The 15,666-nt window shown below is 26.6% G+C and overlaps 1 protein-coding gene and 1 long non-coding RNA gene across 8 annotated transcripts in view; both read right to left on the bottom strand.

Moving 5' to 3' along the window:
- LOC122848673 (potassium voltage-gated channel protein Shaker) overlaps window positions 1-15,666 on the bottom strand; it is an 81,152-nt gene that overhangs the window by 13,773 nt on the left and 51,713 nt on the right. The window lies entirely within an intron of this gene.
- Window positions 5,472-9,021, bottom strand: LOC122848676. Its single transcript, XR_006373478.1, has 2 exons — window positions 8,816-9,021; window positions 5,472-6,444 (listed from the first exon to the last, which is right to left on the bottom strand). It is a non-coding gene; the product is annotated as an uncharacterized LOC122848676 (long non-coding RNA).

Here is a 15,666-nt window from a genome sequence, read left to right as displayed (position 1 = left end):
TAAAAAAAAAAAAAAAAATCGAATCGAAGCAAGAGCAATCATTTTATAAGCAATATCCTTTGACTGTCAACGAGCATTAGTGTCTAGAATGTAGAACGAGGGATCATCTGATGTCATGATAAAAAAAAAAAAAAAAATGAAAAAATTTAAAATTTAAAAAAGAAGTAAAGCACTTGTTCAACTTATATTAAAGGGTAAAGTGTATAGGTGAATATTTCTTGTTGAATCTTTGAGGTCGTGATAAAAACTAAAGAAAAAAAAAAAAAAAATGTATAGACGTGATGTTACATATAATTATTAATTCAAAAAACTCGTCAAAAAAAATCTCAGTTATAATCATCTTGCTTGTCAATTTTTTTTCAACTTGTTTTGCGACCTTCATAGCCACCCACTAGAAGCAATTATATACTGACCTGCCATATATATTTTTTTTTCTATAAATTTATCTAGTTCCTTTTTTTATTTTTATTTTTTTTTTCCCCACCTGTCTGTACACAAGACGATAGATTTCATTCAACCAAGATAGCAGCGTGATAGGTCTTGGCATTTACAATTCAAGTGGGTGCTGCCATCTCTGCTGCCCACACCCATATAATTTATTTCTTTTTCGATTTTCCAAAGTCAAATATTAATAGCTTTATTCTGAGATTGAAGAAAAAAAAAATATATATAAAAAATTGAGTGGTAAAGATCACCTGAGGTTGAAACACTTGAACTAGACGTTTAATCCAAGTACCACTCACATCAATGTATCGAGTGGTGAGTCAGTTCATTAGCATTTTGCTCCTCTTGATTTCTCTCGACCTCTTATCAAAGTACGTGCATTATGTTGATAGATTTTTGAGGGGAATACTGGTGACTTTGATGACAATAGCAAAGTGTATATACGCAGTGGGAGACCCACAGAGCTTTCGTTCGATTTAATGGTTATATAGTCAAGATCTCCTCTCACAGCAGCTTATCTTTTTTTTTTTTTTTCTTTTAGTATACCCTTCAAGTCTTAATTTAACAAGCTAAAAACCTTCTTGCATTAATGAAATGTACTTGAAATATTTTTTATATTATTAAATTTAAAATTTTTTTATTATTCAAATTTATTTAAGATCAATATATCAAATTTAATTTTAATCATTATGACATACTTGAAAATTTCTGCTTGCTGTATTTTAAATTTTGACAGTATGTCAAATTGACAGACATTTGAAATACCTTGACCATTATATGGATTTTGATTTAATTTTTTTGTGAAATAAATTAACTTGATATAATCTATATAATTTATTGACATGTTAATAATTATTTTCCCAGCTAATATATTTCATTATTATCAATTTATAATGATTGATTTAATTTAGTTTTATAAAAAAAAAAATACCGTTTAATTTTAATTGTGTGTAGAGAATGTTTTGCTTTGAAATAATTAATTTACTTTAAATAATTTAATAATTGATTGATATATTGTGTTGTTTTGAGTATGTAAACGTTGTTTGCATTCATGATAACTGTACAAATTTAAATGGTAAATTGTTTTGTCATTTATTTGTACAGTTAGTGTCTGACTATTTGAGTATTGTATCACTTGAATTATATTTTTCAATGTTGTCAGAATTCACTGATGAAATAGTTAAATATTTTTAAATTTTATACTTAATTAATTGAACGTTTCTATTAAATTTAGTATGAACTATTAGTAATATTATTGGAAATTGGTTTTAATGATTTTACTAAAAGAGAGCGCCATTGTACAAAAGATAAATAATAAGTGAAGATTAAATTAAATTAAAAGTTGATAAATGTTTAATGTATATAAAAAGAAAAAACTGCAAAGTGTTCAATAATGAACGACAGCATGAAAAATAAATATAGAAAAGATAATCAAAAACTGGAGTAATGATACAGCAAGTTTTATTATAAAAAAAAAAAAATTGAAAAAGAAAAAAAAAGACACATACAAACTATGAAACGTTTTATAAGTTATAACTCTCTGGAGAATGAGCAAATCATCAAAGTGAGAAACAGTAAATGGTAGCCAATCAAAAATTGCCAAACAAGTTTGGATGAAAAAGTTTTTATCGATTTATTTTTTTTACCCAGTAATCTAGGTTACATGTTAAAAGAATAAAATAAAAATAAAATAAAATAAAAAATTCTTTGGTTTTAAAATTCAAAATATTATATTGAATTACCATATATACGGATAGTTGAATACAATTGAAAAATAAAGAAAATAAATATGAAGATAGAGGTAATAGAAATGAAAAAAAAATAAAACAGTGTGGTCGAGAAAATTGCGGCACTACGGCATTGGCTACATGCCATGACCGTTTATACCACCCTCTACTCTCATACTACTTTTGTCCTACTGCCCTTCTATTCTCTGCATGTACATCCTCATAGAATGATATGTCTTGAACAAGACCTACTGGCCCCATGCCTATTTTTGATACAAATCGCTTTATCCATGTTTTTTCTTTGAGTCATTATATGCCTTAATTATACAATGATCAATTTGTTTTTTTTTTCCTATTCATTTATCAGAAATTCATTTTAATATATTATTGTATTTCTTTTTTTTTTTGTCTACCTGTTATTGTCTCCTGGATTCTTGTCCATGATCTTCTAGCCATCGAAAGAAACCCCACACGTGTTTACCCGGTTACAATAAAGTGCTACATGAACTTGGCACCAATGCACTCATGCGCATATGTAAGGTCACTCGATTAATTCTTTCATTATTTTTTTTGCGTGTTTCATGACATTGCTTATTTTTTAAAATTTTTTCATGATATTTTATAGACTTGATTATTATTATTTTAATCAACATATTGATATTTATTTATTTTTTTAGGTGTGTTATTTTTATTCTCAAATGCATCAATAATTTTTAGTATTTTTAAAGATATTTTCAATATAATAAAAGACTGGTATTATTGAATAAAAAAAAAAATAATTTATCACGATTAGCAAGAATATAAATAAAAGAAAAAATTTTTATTCTTGAGATAATAGTTTAAGTAGATTATCTGAATTAAGAAAAATAAAATAAAATAAAATAAATGGTTACTTATTAAGACTGTAGTAAATTAAGTTCGGTTTTATTATAAATTATTCAAGCTGACAGTGCCAAAGAATAAATTGAAAATTGAAATTAGTATATATGTATATTTTTTGTTTTTTCTCAAATATTGAGTCATGGTATTATTTGTAACGAGCCATATTATTTTGCCGCAGTGCGCCGAGCATTCAATTGAAATATCTTCAATGTATGCTTGTTTTTTAAGCTCATCCTCAAGCTTTTTGTTTTTGTTTAGTTTAAAATTTGAAATACAAATATGAATAAAAATAACATATTTTTTTATTAACTATCATTGCAGGTGATGAATAAATATCAATGAAACAAGCCAACAACATCAGTCTGGAATTTTCATCATCAACTGCAGCAAGGGTGAGTTTAAAATTTTTTTTATGTATTTTATATTGGTTTTTAAAAGACCACACTTTTTGTATATCGTTTGGGAACGTTTAAAATCGAGAAAGTCGTAAATCGTCATTAATTTTCACTTGGTTTGACCTCATTAAAAATTTATATATATATTTGATAAGTACACATCCCATAAAATAACAACAATCTAGTTTTCTTTGGGTTAAATTAAAATTCCTTATACTAATGACAATTTATTTTATATAAATTTTATAATGCAAAATTTGACATAAAATTTTTATACATATTATAATGCAGATGTGATTAATTAATTTTTGATATAAATTAAGAATAAAGCAAACAGTAAATATTTGAGAATTTTGATCTGCAATGCGCTATGAACTTTGCGCAAGTCAACAATATATTTGTTGGTCAATTTTTATTTTTTTTTTTGTTCATTATTTATTTTATTTATGATAATGAAAATTAAATTTATGAATGCGGTAAGATGACACCAATGGTACCAGTCACTTACGTGCTGCAGAATAATTTTTTTTTTCCATTTTAAATAGTACTTGTTTTTTTTTTGTTATTAAATTTAAATGAAAAAAAAAAACGACAAAGGTTATATTTAATTTTTGAAAAAATATCAGAGACTTTGTTTATTTAATTAAATTATCAAAATCATCAATTTTATGATCATGAAATTTGTACTTCTGAGAATAAACATAAAAACAAAAGTACAGAAGAAATAATAATAATAAAAAATATATATTTAACATATTAAATTGGTTTGAATTGTATCATGTTCTAAATTTAAAAATTTCTACGAATGAATCGCAGTTAAATAGCTCTTACATTTTAGTAGGTTTTTGTAGAGCATTATAAATACTTAAAAAAATATATAATACAACCACTGATTACACCGATGTAAATATTGATTTTTTCATAAATTAAAATTCAACAATAAATATCAAAGTGCATTTGTACATGTTGATAATTAATTGCTTAAAACAATAAATTTGTATTGATTGTTTAGTCAATTTTTAACGATATATAAAATGAAAAAAATTACAAAAGTTTTATATCAACTCGGAAATAAAACATTTTAACAATATAAAAAATAATTTCCCCGAAAGTTGACATGGTTTTTTTTATATCCAAGTAAAATCAATTTTCTTCACTAAATTATAGAGTATACGTTATTGTTGACTCATTATATTTGAGTAGAAAAGTATAAAAAAAATAGGGGAAAACTGACATACTGACGTGCTTGTGATATTTATTATTTATTTCTTCGAAAAATAATATTTTTTCATATAAGTATATAAAATTCATTTTTATATTAACATAAAAATTCTGTTGTTAATGTCTACTATAGTGTTTTTTTTTTTTTTTTGTGCGTCAAGATGCTATGCGTGCAGTTATTTATATTAATCATATATATTTGTGAATGAGCTTTTTTTTTTGTGCAATTATTTCTTTATATAATTATTTGTGCAGTCATGCTCAACATATTTTAAAGAATGAAACGCGTCAATTGAGATGATACTTGCCATTTAATTTAAGAAAAAAAAATATGCAAATGATTCAACGACATTTCAAGTATGGTTACTATCTACAAAGTCAACTATACTTCTTCATTTTATAATTACATATTATTTAATTATGATCATCATTATTATCATCAACAATGTATGTAATCAATTTTTTTTTTTTCTACATGAAGATCACTCTTTGGCAAAGTGAATAAATTAAAAAAAAAAAATTAGGCGGCAAAGTATACAAACAGGTAAATAAAAAAAAAAAAAAAATTGACATTTCAAAGTACCTCGAGTCGCCTTGTTCCTCCCCACCAATCCGGAGGGGGCATAGGTCCTGCCTCGGTCTGAGGACAGGGGTCAGCCCCCATTTCTCGATGAACTCGATGCGGGAAATCTTGGCGTTTCGCGGCGGTTACGAGAGGGGGCGACTCCCCCTCTCGAGCCCCATGCCCCCGAGCGCCGCACCCCCGCAACCCCCTGCAATCGGTTGATCGCCCCCGCAGCAGCCCGAAGCCACCAAAATGGCTGCTTCTTCTTCCAGGCCTACGATGGTGAATGTTTCTTCACATCAACTTGACACACTGCTGGCACACAATATTAAGTGGTTTAACCACCCCAATCTAATCTTGCATAATCTTTTTCCACTTTTGTAAAAAAACAAAAAAAAAAAAAAAAAGAATTTCTATCTTGGCATTACTGCATTATTAATTTTTTCAAATTTCAATCATTCTCATTTATAAGCATCCCTTTGTTTTATTTTCAATTCTTATCTCACTTTAATTTGCCTATCGCACCTCGTTGCACATTGCCTATATAGCCAAGATGCAAAGTTATTATTAATATGATTTTTATTATCGAGATGAGAAAGGCGGCAGAAGGGGGTGATGGTTAAGCAAAGGGTGCAAACGACGACTACCACCAGGGGCGTGCAATGACAATGATTTCTATCGTTGTCGTCTCGACGTTTTGTCTTCTCGCGCCAACTTGCATCTTTCAAGACACCAATGTGATGCACCAAAATTATAGATCGACACTGATCGGACGGATGATATTAGATACTTTTTTTTTCTTTTAGTATATCAGTCAATTTTTTTTAAATATTTATATTTTCTCAAAAGAAATGTATGAGATGTCTTTTATTGAAGACTTTTTTTTTTTATTTTATTCTTTCTTGAATTTTAGTAATAGTATTATTAAAGTATAAAATTTTTTTCTTTAATTTATCAATGTACCATTCCATTTTAAAAAAACACCTCGTATGCCCCTTTTTTATATAAAATATTTAATTTATATAAACACATTTTCACTGTTATTTAATGATATGCTAACACTTAATATGAAATAATAATATTATTTTTATTTCATACAACATTGTTTCACAATTGTTTCATAATAACGCCAAATATTGACGTATTATAATTCATAATAATCAACGTAGCTGTTAATCTTTCGATGCTCACCATTGTGTCACGTCAAGCACTGGCAATAAAACGAGTATCTATCTTGAGATAACTTGTACAGGTCACGATAAAAATAAGAGGAAAAAGAAAATAATTTAAGATCTATTAGAAGAGATAAAGAGAGAAAGAGAAAGATGGGGATATAGAGAAAATAAAGAGACAGATATATAGGGAGAGAAAAAAAAATATATGTGATAGAATTGTGTGAGTGTTAGACAACACCAGGAGCGTCGCAACTGCAGCCACTGTACCGCAGCAGCAGCGGCATCAGCGTTAGACTCAGGGACCTCCAAAAATTTTCTGTCTGATGCTTACTGACTTTTTCTACTATTTTTTTTTTCTTTTATTTATTTTCTTCGTTGTAGGTATATTGTGAAAAAAGTTTTTCACGACTGAAATTTTTCTCACGCCTCACCCAAAGCCTTGTCTTTTATTCTTTTTCTTTTGTAATTACCCCACCCCGTTTGGCAAGCAAATAAAACCAAAAAAAATTAAATACCGAGTGATATTTTTAAACACTTATCAATCCTTTAGTTTATTAATTTATTCGTCAATATATTTTACACCCTCTAATTCACCTATTCACAGCTTCACGAGTTACAATTTACACATACACAATTTTTATTGATTCGTGCTTTTTTTTTTTTTTTCTCAACTATCTGAACACGTATGAGTATATATATTTAAATATTTTCTTTTGAATAATATTTACTTAAATGTAACTTAAATTTTTTGATAATTTATAAATATGTACATTGACGAATTGTGCGATGTGAACGAACCGATATACACACAATGCTTATTTCAAGTGAGCATAAAGCTCTAAGCTTGATGGTGTTTGCAAGGCCGCGGTAGTGCGGTGCGGTGTGATATCTGCCTGCTTGCCTGTCAGCCTGAGCTGTGCGCAATCCCCCTCCCTCTACAGTGATCCCCTCAATAACCACCCTACCACTCACCTGACATACTATATCATGTTCTCTCTTTATCTCATCTATACTTCTATTTCTATCTCTTTTTTTTTTTTTAATAAAACCCCCTTTACCTCATCCAACTACCTCTCATTTCTATTCTATCGTTCTTTAATTTTTCTTCTCTTTCTAGCTTATTGTTAAATGAACAGACAGTTATTATATGTACTTTAGTATCTCTTATTATTTATTTATTTATTTTTTGATTTTTTTATAAACCTCGTGGTTATGTTTTTTCTTTTATATATACTTTTTATTATCAATCTCTTAATGTTTTATTGCCAACTGACTGACTAACTAACTGATTGACTATTTTTTCCATGTCGATTAAACGCCATCCGATGGCAACACTCGAAAGCTCAATGTGTATGTATGTGTGTGTTGTAACAACAAACTGATTACATCAAAGGGCTATTTTTTTTATGATACTCTGAATTTTTTTAGTTTATTTATTTTATTTTTGTAAGTCATTTTCAAAGGCAAGAAACGATAGGAGAGCTTTTTTTTAGAGCTTTTTTTTTCTGATGTTTTAATTTAGTGTGTTTATGGATTTTAATGAAAAAAAAAATGGGAAATTTTATACATGAGGGTAAAAATGACAAGTAGAAAAAAAAAAATTTATAGATTTGATAGAAACATGATAGACGAAATTGGATAGGAGGTTGTGATAGTTGATGCGGCGTGTGGCAAGTTGCTTGGAGCACTTTGTATCGTGCTGTGTATATTGGTGATTGAGGGGTAAAGAAAGATAGCTAGATGAAATAGAAATAAGAGAAAGAAAGAGAGAGAAAGTCAATGGCAGCATTGATGCTATTACGTAAGTCACGGTTACACAGCATGCGTGAGGAGATATATATGATTGAACCAGAAAAAGCAAGTCGTAAAGATAGAAAAAATTTTTAATTGGCACTTGTCATTTGAGTATAGAGCGCCGAAGCGACCCAAGGGTGGAGTCATTTTGGCAGATGGATTAGTGCTCAATGAGATAAAAAAATAAAATGAATAAAAATTTTTTATAAAAAGTATGTTATATGATAAATTGCAGCAGCAAAACTATGAATTTTATTACATGATGAATACACACACATACACAGATGAACACTCAAATGTTAACCCGAGAATTTCGCCCGAGTAAAATTTTGCCAAATCGATGAACGATAAAATTTTTGTAGTAACGATTTCCCTTAGCCATGACACACCCGCTCAACCATCAATTACTGTACAACCCACGTGATTAAACTCAAGATTCACACCTTTGTTATTATTTAAAAATAAAAAACAAATAATAATAACAAACATACATTTTTTTCTCTACTATAAATAGTAAAAGAATATCATTATTATCATTTGCACATTTTAGTTATAATTAAAAAAAAAAAAATAAAAAAATATATTAATAAAAATATAATAAACACTAAATACCTTTGTAGTAAAACTTAACAAATATATCACGAATTTAATAAAAAAAAAAATAAAATTGAAAATAGGATAAAACTAATTTTTTTGTCTATCGTTGTGATAACGCCGGGCCTTTTGATATTACGATACAACATTGCCATAGAGCGGTACAAGATCGTGAATGTTCGTTGGCATTCGGTCATGCGCTACTCATGACTCGCACACGACTCAAAACTTGTATCTCTCAGCTACGAGTATGAAAAGCAGAAGATAGTAGCGCGCGCGCAACTGCATTGTATGTGCATTAAATAAATATATATTTATGAAAAAAAATACTCACACACATGTACATAGTAAAATACATACATACTTGGAAATACGAAGGGAGAAAAAAACGAAATAAAAATAAAAGAAATAGAAAAACACTGAGGGGATGAAATGGAAAAAAAAAAAATTGTAAGATCTAAGGGAGCGGCAAAAACGGATGTAGATGTATCATGCATATAATATAGCAAGTACGCACGCCTGCCAACAACATGCGACGTAATCAAACCAGGGAACCACCCCTTATAATATTCAAGTTTATATATATTACATATAAATAGAATAGAAAACATTCTTTTAATTTTTTTTTCATTTGAATAATTCAAAGGTAAAATATTTTTCAAATGCAGATGAATAAAAGCTATTTGTAAATTTAAAATTATATAAAGAATTTTTATTTGATAAAATTAAATCAAGATTAAAGAAAATGAGAAAAGAAAAAAAGTTTGGATAGGGATAATCAACATAGTAGTAATATAATAAAAATAAAATAAACAACATTGACATGCTCGTATTGAGAGTGCCGCGGCATTGATTCCAGGGAGGGTCGGCAACACGCGGCGCTTTGTGCGCCAAAAAGGGGTGAGACGAAGGCTAAAAACACAAGGCCGTATGTGGCGCTGATGTTCATCTACCTTGTATTCTCCTTCTCTAAAATGTTACCTGGTTCAATCCCCTCCACTACTTTGAACTCATATATATAACACCGACCACGCGCAATCAATACACCCCTCTTTAAATGTGCCCCTTTCCATTGCTGATACCCTTTTTTCATCCCTCTACAGTACTTTTTTAGCCCTGCGTATAGTCGAGCAATTTTACCGCACCCCACCGAATTCCAGGCCCAATCTCGGTGAAGAAAGACCAGTGCCACGCGCACACTACTTGTCGTTTTTTTTTTTTTTTTTTTTAATTTCTTTTTTTTCCTTCTGTATATCTTTTTGTCAATCCATTCTTATACTGCTATATACTTGATAAAATTTCATCACAAAGCACTATAGTCTCTTTGAATTTTCATCCCCTATTTAATGTTTTTTAAATTTTTTTTTTCTACTCTCAGATTATTTTTGAATAAATTTTTACAATTCTGCATACATGTCGATAATATTCATCATAATGTTCAATACAAAATAATTTTAAAAATTTGATTGAAATTAATGTTTTGCATTCATTAATGCATGTGGAATTTGAAGGGAATACGATGGAATTTATATTTGAAAATTTTAAGATTAATCAAATATTCATTAGCCCATTAATTAATTATTTCAAATATGTAATAAAAATTTAATTTAACCATTTATTGGAATTTGATTTTCATTTTTTAAAACCAAAAAATTAATATTAATATTTATTTATTTTAATATTTATGAATTTTTATTATCGAAAAATATACATAGTTCATTTGTACAGATTAAAAAAAAAAATCATAAAACTATTTCAGTTGTTAAATATAAAAATGACTGAAAAATTTATTATTGATCAGTTTGATATAAAAAAAAAGGAATTAATTAATTCTAAATGTAAATTTGCAATAAGTTTAAATTATTTTTTATAAGATTAAGGAGTTGAAAATAAATAATTGAAATGAATACTGGTTGGTGTCTTGGCAAACATTGACAGAGTGCTTTTGAATTAATAATATCATATTCACTTTAATATCCGTGGCACACAAAATATTATAAAATCTTTTATAATGTTTGCTTTTGTAATCCGAGAATTTTCGTAACGTTTACATGAAGTTGTCAAGTGTTTTAAAGTCAGAATTTTGTTACAAATCCAAGCATGTTTGACTTTGATAATATACCAAGGATAAAATGTTTTTTGGCTCGAATTTCATTTCTCCTTAGACATGTATATGTATGATGCATTGCAGTATAATTCGTCTGAATTTCAAAAAAAAAAATAATTCCTTCTTATACTACATCAATTAATCTAAGCAATCAATAATTTCAAATGAAAAAAAAAAAAAAATAAATAAATTCAACAACAAGAAAAAGTTTAGCTGATAAAATTGAATGGATAATAATAATAATAATGATTGATGATAAAAAAAAAAAAAAAAAAAAATTACGACTTATATCTAAAGTGATCACAAAGATAAAAATTCCTCAAAGATTTTCAGCATGAGATAGTATGAAAGAGGAAAAATAAAATGAAATAAAAGTCATTTCTCCATGATTTGATATGAGAGAAATAGAGAATAGTTTTTCGTCTCGTAGTTACTCAATAAAAATGAAAGAAAAAAAAAAAAATAATATATATATCTCATCAAATAAATAACCAATACTTTTTATTTAAAGCTACAATATAATAATATTTTATTGCTGTAGTAGACAAACGATTGACAATATTTGCTTGGCTAAGACTTTGTTTTCTATATGTAATTTATATGCTACAACAAATTCGGTAATATTAACAAATAAAATAAATTAATAATAGTAAATTTATTATACTATTATTATTAGTATTTGAGGATTTTTAAAATTATAATTTTTTAAAAATTATTAAGTAGTTGAAATATCAATTAAAACCTCAAGCATATTTACCATCAATGTAAAAACAAAAACGTGCTTAAATGGCTTTTGATAAAGTCAAAATAAAAAAGTCATTCATGAAAAAGTTACACAGTGACAAAGAAGCTTTTCGTTTTTCATATAGGCTATACAAAATGATTGATCTTATGAAGAGTTTGCTTGTTTAACGCTTGAACGAGTAACTCTTGTGCCAACATATGAAGAGCAATGAAAGATCAGAGACTAGCTTTAAGTAATATTTGGGTACAATGCCAAAATATACTTTATATATTCATAGATTTTCATCGAGTATGAATTATTGTAACAGTGTTATAATAAAAAAAAAATTACCATCATTTTGTTTATGATATTAATAAATTTAGTCTTAGTATAATTTAATTCTTAGTGAATTATCAGATTAATTCTCAGTCAAATAATTCAGGGCATCAGAAATATTCAAACCATTAATTTGATAAGAAAACGATAAAAAAATATATAAATAAAACAGCAAAAGCTAAAGAAAAGCTCAAATGTCGTAGATAAATAGAAAAAAGTTCAAATGAAAATCAAGTTTTACTGTATACCACTGTAAATCAACATTGCAATCAATAAAATTAAATTGTGCCATCAAATTGCTTCCTCTTGATCGGTAATTTTCAATTAAAAAAAAAATAAATAAAAACAATACTGTTCATTTACAATTATCTATTCTTGAATAATAATAAAAATAATAATAAAAAAAAAAAAAAAAACTTGATATTATTTGTGACACAGTTTTCTATATGACAAATACGATAAAAATAAAAATAAAATTTCATGTGAAGAGAAAAAAAGCGACAATTTTCATGAAATGAGATAAATAATTTTTAAAAATGAAAAAAAGGAAAAATGTAAAGTTATAACAAATGAAAAACAAATAACAAGTCAGTGTGCTATGGTGCTTGCGTCATCGTGTTGAAGGTGGGGTCCATTCACCGGTAAAACACGACTAGAAGGATACGACTATGAATCTAGGTCAGAGCTTCCATATTTCCCCTCTCGCCTCCCTTTGAAAATGCAATGGGTAAAAAAAAAAAAATCTGGTAAATGTTCACTATTTAGTATTTGCACAACTGAATGCACTCTATGGCATCAATGAAATATCAAAAAAAAAAAAATAAGTAAACAAACAAATATAAAATAAATAGAAAAAATAAAAATTTCTTTTATCTTTATGGTTAAATTTTTATGTCACGAAAATATATATGAACAAATTTATCTGGGCCAATGATCAGTTAGCAGGGAACTTTTTCCACGTGGTCATACTAGTAGTATATACGTGTTTTCTAATTTTTTTTTTTTTTTTCCCTTGTCTATTTACCCCATAATATTTAAACCCCTATTATAATGACTTGAGGATTTTTAGAATCGTTAATAATATTAATCCAGATGAACATTTAAATTTTCATATATGATACAACTAACTTTTATTTTATTCGACGTAATATGATGGATAGTTTAACTAAATAAAAAAACATTTGAAAATATACATATATTTCCAGAATAATAAAGCTCCATGTATTTCTTTTTTTTTTTTTTATTTATTTTTTAGAATCGTTAAATTTAAGTTTATGATTCAACTATTATTATACCTATTTGACATAGCACATTGGTTTTTTTTTTTTGCTTTTAGTTTAAGAGGTAATTTTCATAAAAGAAAATACGAATAATAAACAATAAGACATTTAGCTTGAATAAACAAGTCAATGGTTCTGTTATTTGATGTTATATTGTGCACTTTTTATGATAGTAAAATATCAAATATGCAGTTGTGCATATAATCTACTTGATGCAATATTATTGGCGGTTTTTTTTCTTACAACTTTAGAGTCGGTTTTTTTATTTTTGAATATAAAAAAATATATATTCTACATTTTTATTTAATATATTAATTAATTATCTTTTTTTATTTTTATTTTGCAAGGAAATGATCATTTATTAATCAAAGTCAACAAATTAATTGGCATGTTATTTTATTTAAAAAAAAAATACATTTGTCGATGAATGTTCAGTGATAGTATGAAACACATGAGAATAATAAGAGAGTAATTGATCTTTGTCGATTGTTGTTTAACACACATGCTGTCTGCAGATAATCATTATAATAGATTTAATTTAATAATAGATTCACTTGTGGTACGTTGCTTACATTATTGACTTGATTAAACAAATCCAGCATTGTTTATACCTATATTTATTCATGCATCATTGGATGCATATTTTTCTTTTTTCATTTTTCCAAATATACACATTATATGGATGTTTTCACACTTTCCAAAAATTTATTTTTCTTCTGTCATTGTATAATTTAAAATAATAACAATATAAATTTAACGCAAAACCACATTGTAAATAAGTTTGTTTAAATTAAATGTTTATTTTTAATGCATTTTATCACGCATCTATATACGTATAGTATATTTTCGAAATAATAAATATTCAATGTTACAAAATAACCACTGCAGCGTAATTAATAAATTTAAAAAATCAATAATACGTGGTTATGCTTAATATTTAAATTTTAAAACGTGTTAATTATTATGACTGTGAAAAAAAAAAAAACCTATTTTCAAAGTGTAATTAGGAAATTGATTTAAAAAAATTATGCTTGCAGAAAAGTAGACTTTGTTTCATTATGTGCAGGTGGTAAATATTATTCTTAATTTTTTTTTTTTGTCGTTGTTAAATAAATAAAATAAGAAATCTTACTGATCAACAGAAGTAGATGTAAAAAAGCTCTTTATTTTATGAAAATATATTGATTTTAAGCTTTTTGTCCATTTGAGCTTTTTCGGGGATAAAAGCCAAAATGTATGTCGAGAGATGGCGCAGTGTTTAAATACCAACTGTGATATCGACGTTACTGCACCAAATAAATTTTTATGTCTGACTGCATTTCCCCTTTACTACTTGTTTTGTCATATATATATATAACTTGTCCAAGTACCGTCATCATTTTATTATTTCACTCAAAAACAAACTTTTATGAATAATTAAAAAAATTTTTTTTTTCTATTTTCTTTCATCTTGTAGTTTATGACTTTATGACATGATAACTTTTGAAAATCAATTTCATTTATTTACTTAAAAAATATAAGAAAATAATTTATTCATTTTTTTTTTTTTATTGCAGTTATTATAAAGTAATAAGATATTTTTGAAAATTATATGTTATGCATGTGTGATATAATTCATTTGGATTGTGCAATATGAATTTAATTGAACTATAAAATTACAAATTTAATTGATATTTTAAAATTTAATTAGAATCACTACAAATTTGTGATGATTAATTTTCAATAAATATACATATATATTTGTTAATTTTCATTTTTAGAACAGTGTAGTAATTAACTTATTGAAAAAAAAAAAAATTGTATAATTAAATTAAATACTCTCAATGATTTTAAAATCACAGTCATGATAATTCATGTTTTTAGTATTTTAATATTTTAACTTTAAAAAAAATATATAAATCACGAAGAAAATCAATTTTGTTATTCAATTTTATCAATTTTATCATACAGATTAACTAAATTATTTTATTTTCATTATTATCTATGACGTAGTACAACAGAGTATGATGAAATTTCAATTATTTGTAATACCACTGTTTCAATAAAGATTTAATAGGAAAATAATTATTTTGGTAATGAGCTCAAGCCAATCTACTCGAGGTCAGCTCAACAAAATTCACTATGCGTATGTCTAACGAATAAATTAATATGGATATTCTAAAATAAATTCTGCTAAATGATTTTCTCATTTATAAATTAAATTTAATGTTTAATAAAATTTTTTGTTGTTTCATAAATTGTATAACTTTCAAGTTGTTGAAAAAAAAAAAAAAAAAATTTAATCATTAGTTAATAGATCAGATGAGCATTGTCAGGAAAATTTTGTTCGAGTCTTTTCAACATAGAGTTCTAATAATAAATTGAAATATTTTGTTACTCAAGAGTCTCGAGACAATACAATTTTTTTTTTTATTTGTATTAT

The sequence above is a fragment of the Aphidius gifuensis genome, linkage group LG2 (genome assembly GCF_014905175.1).
Source record: "Aphidius gifuensis isolate YNYX2018 linkage group LG2, ASM1490517v1, whole genome shotgun sequence".
Taxonomy (NCBI): domain Eukaryota; kingdom Metazoa; phylum Arthropoda; class Insecta; order Hymenoptera; family Braconidae; genus Aphidius; species Aphidius gifuensis.
This window is presented reverse-complemented; position numbering and strand designations above follow the sequence as displayed.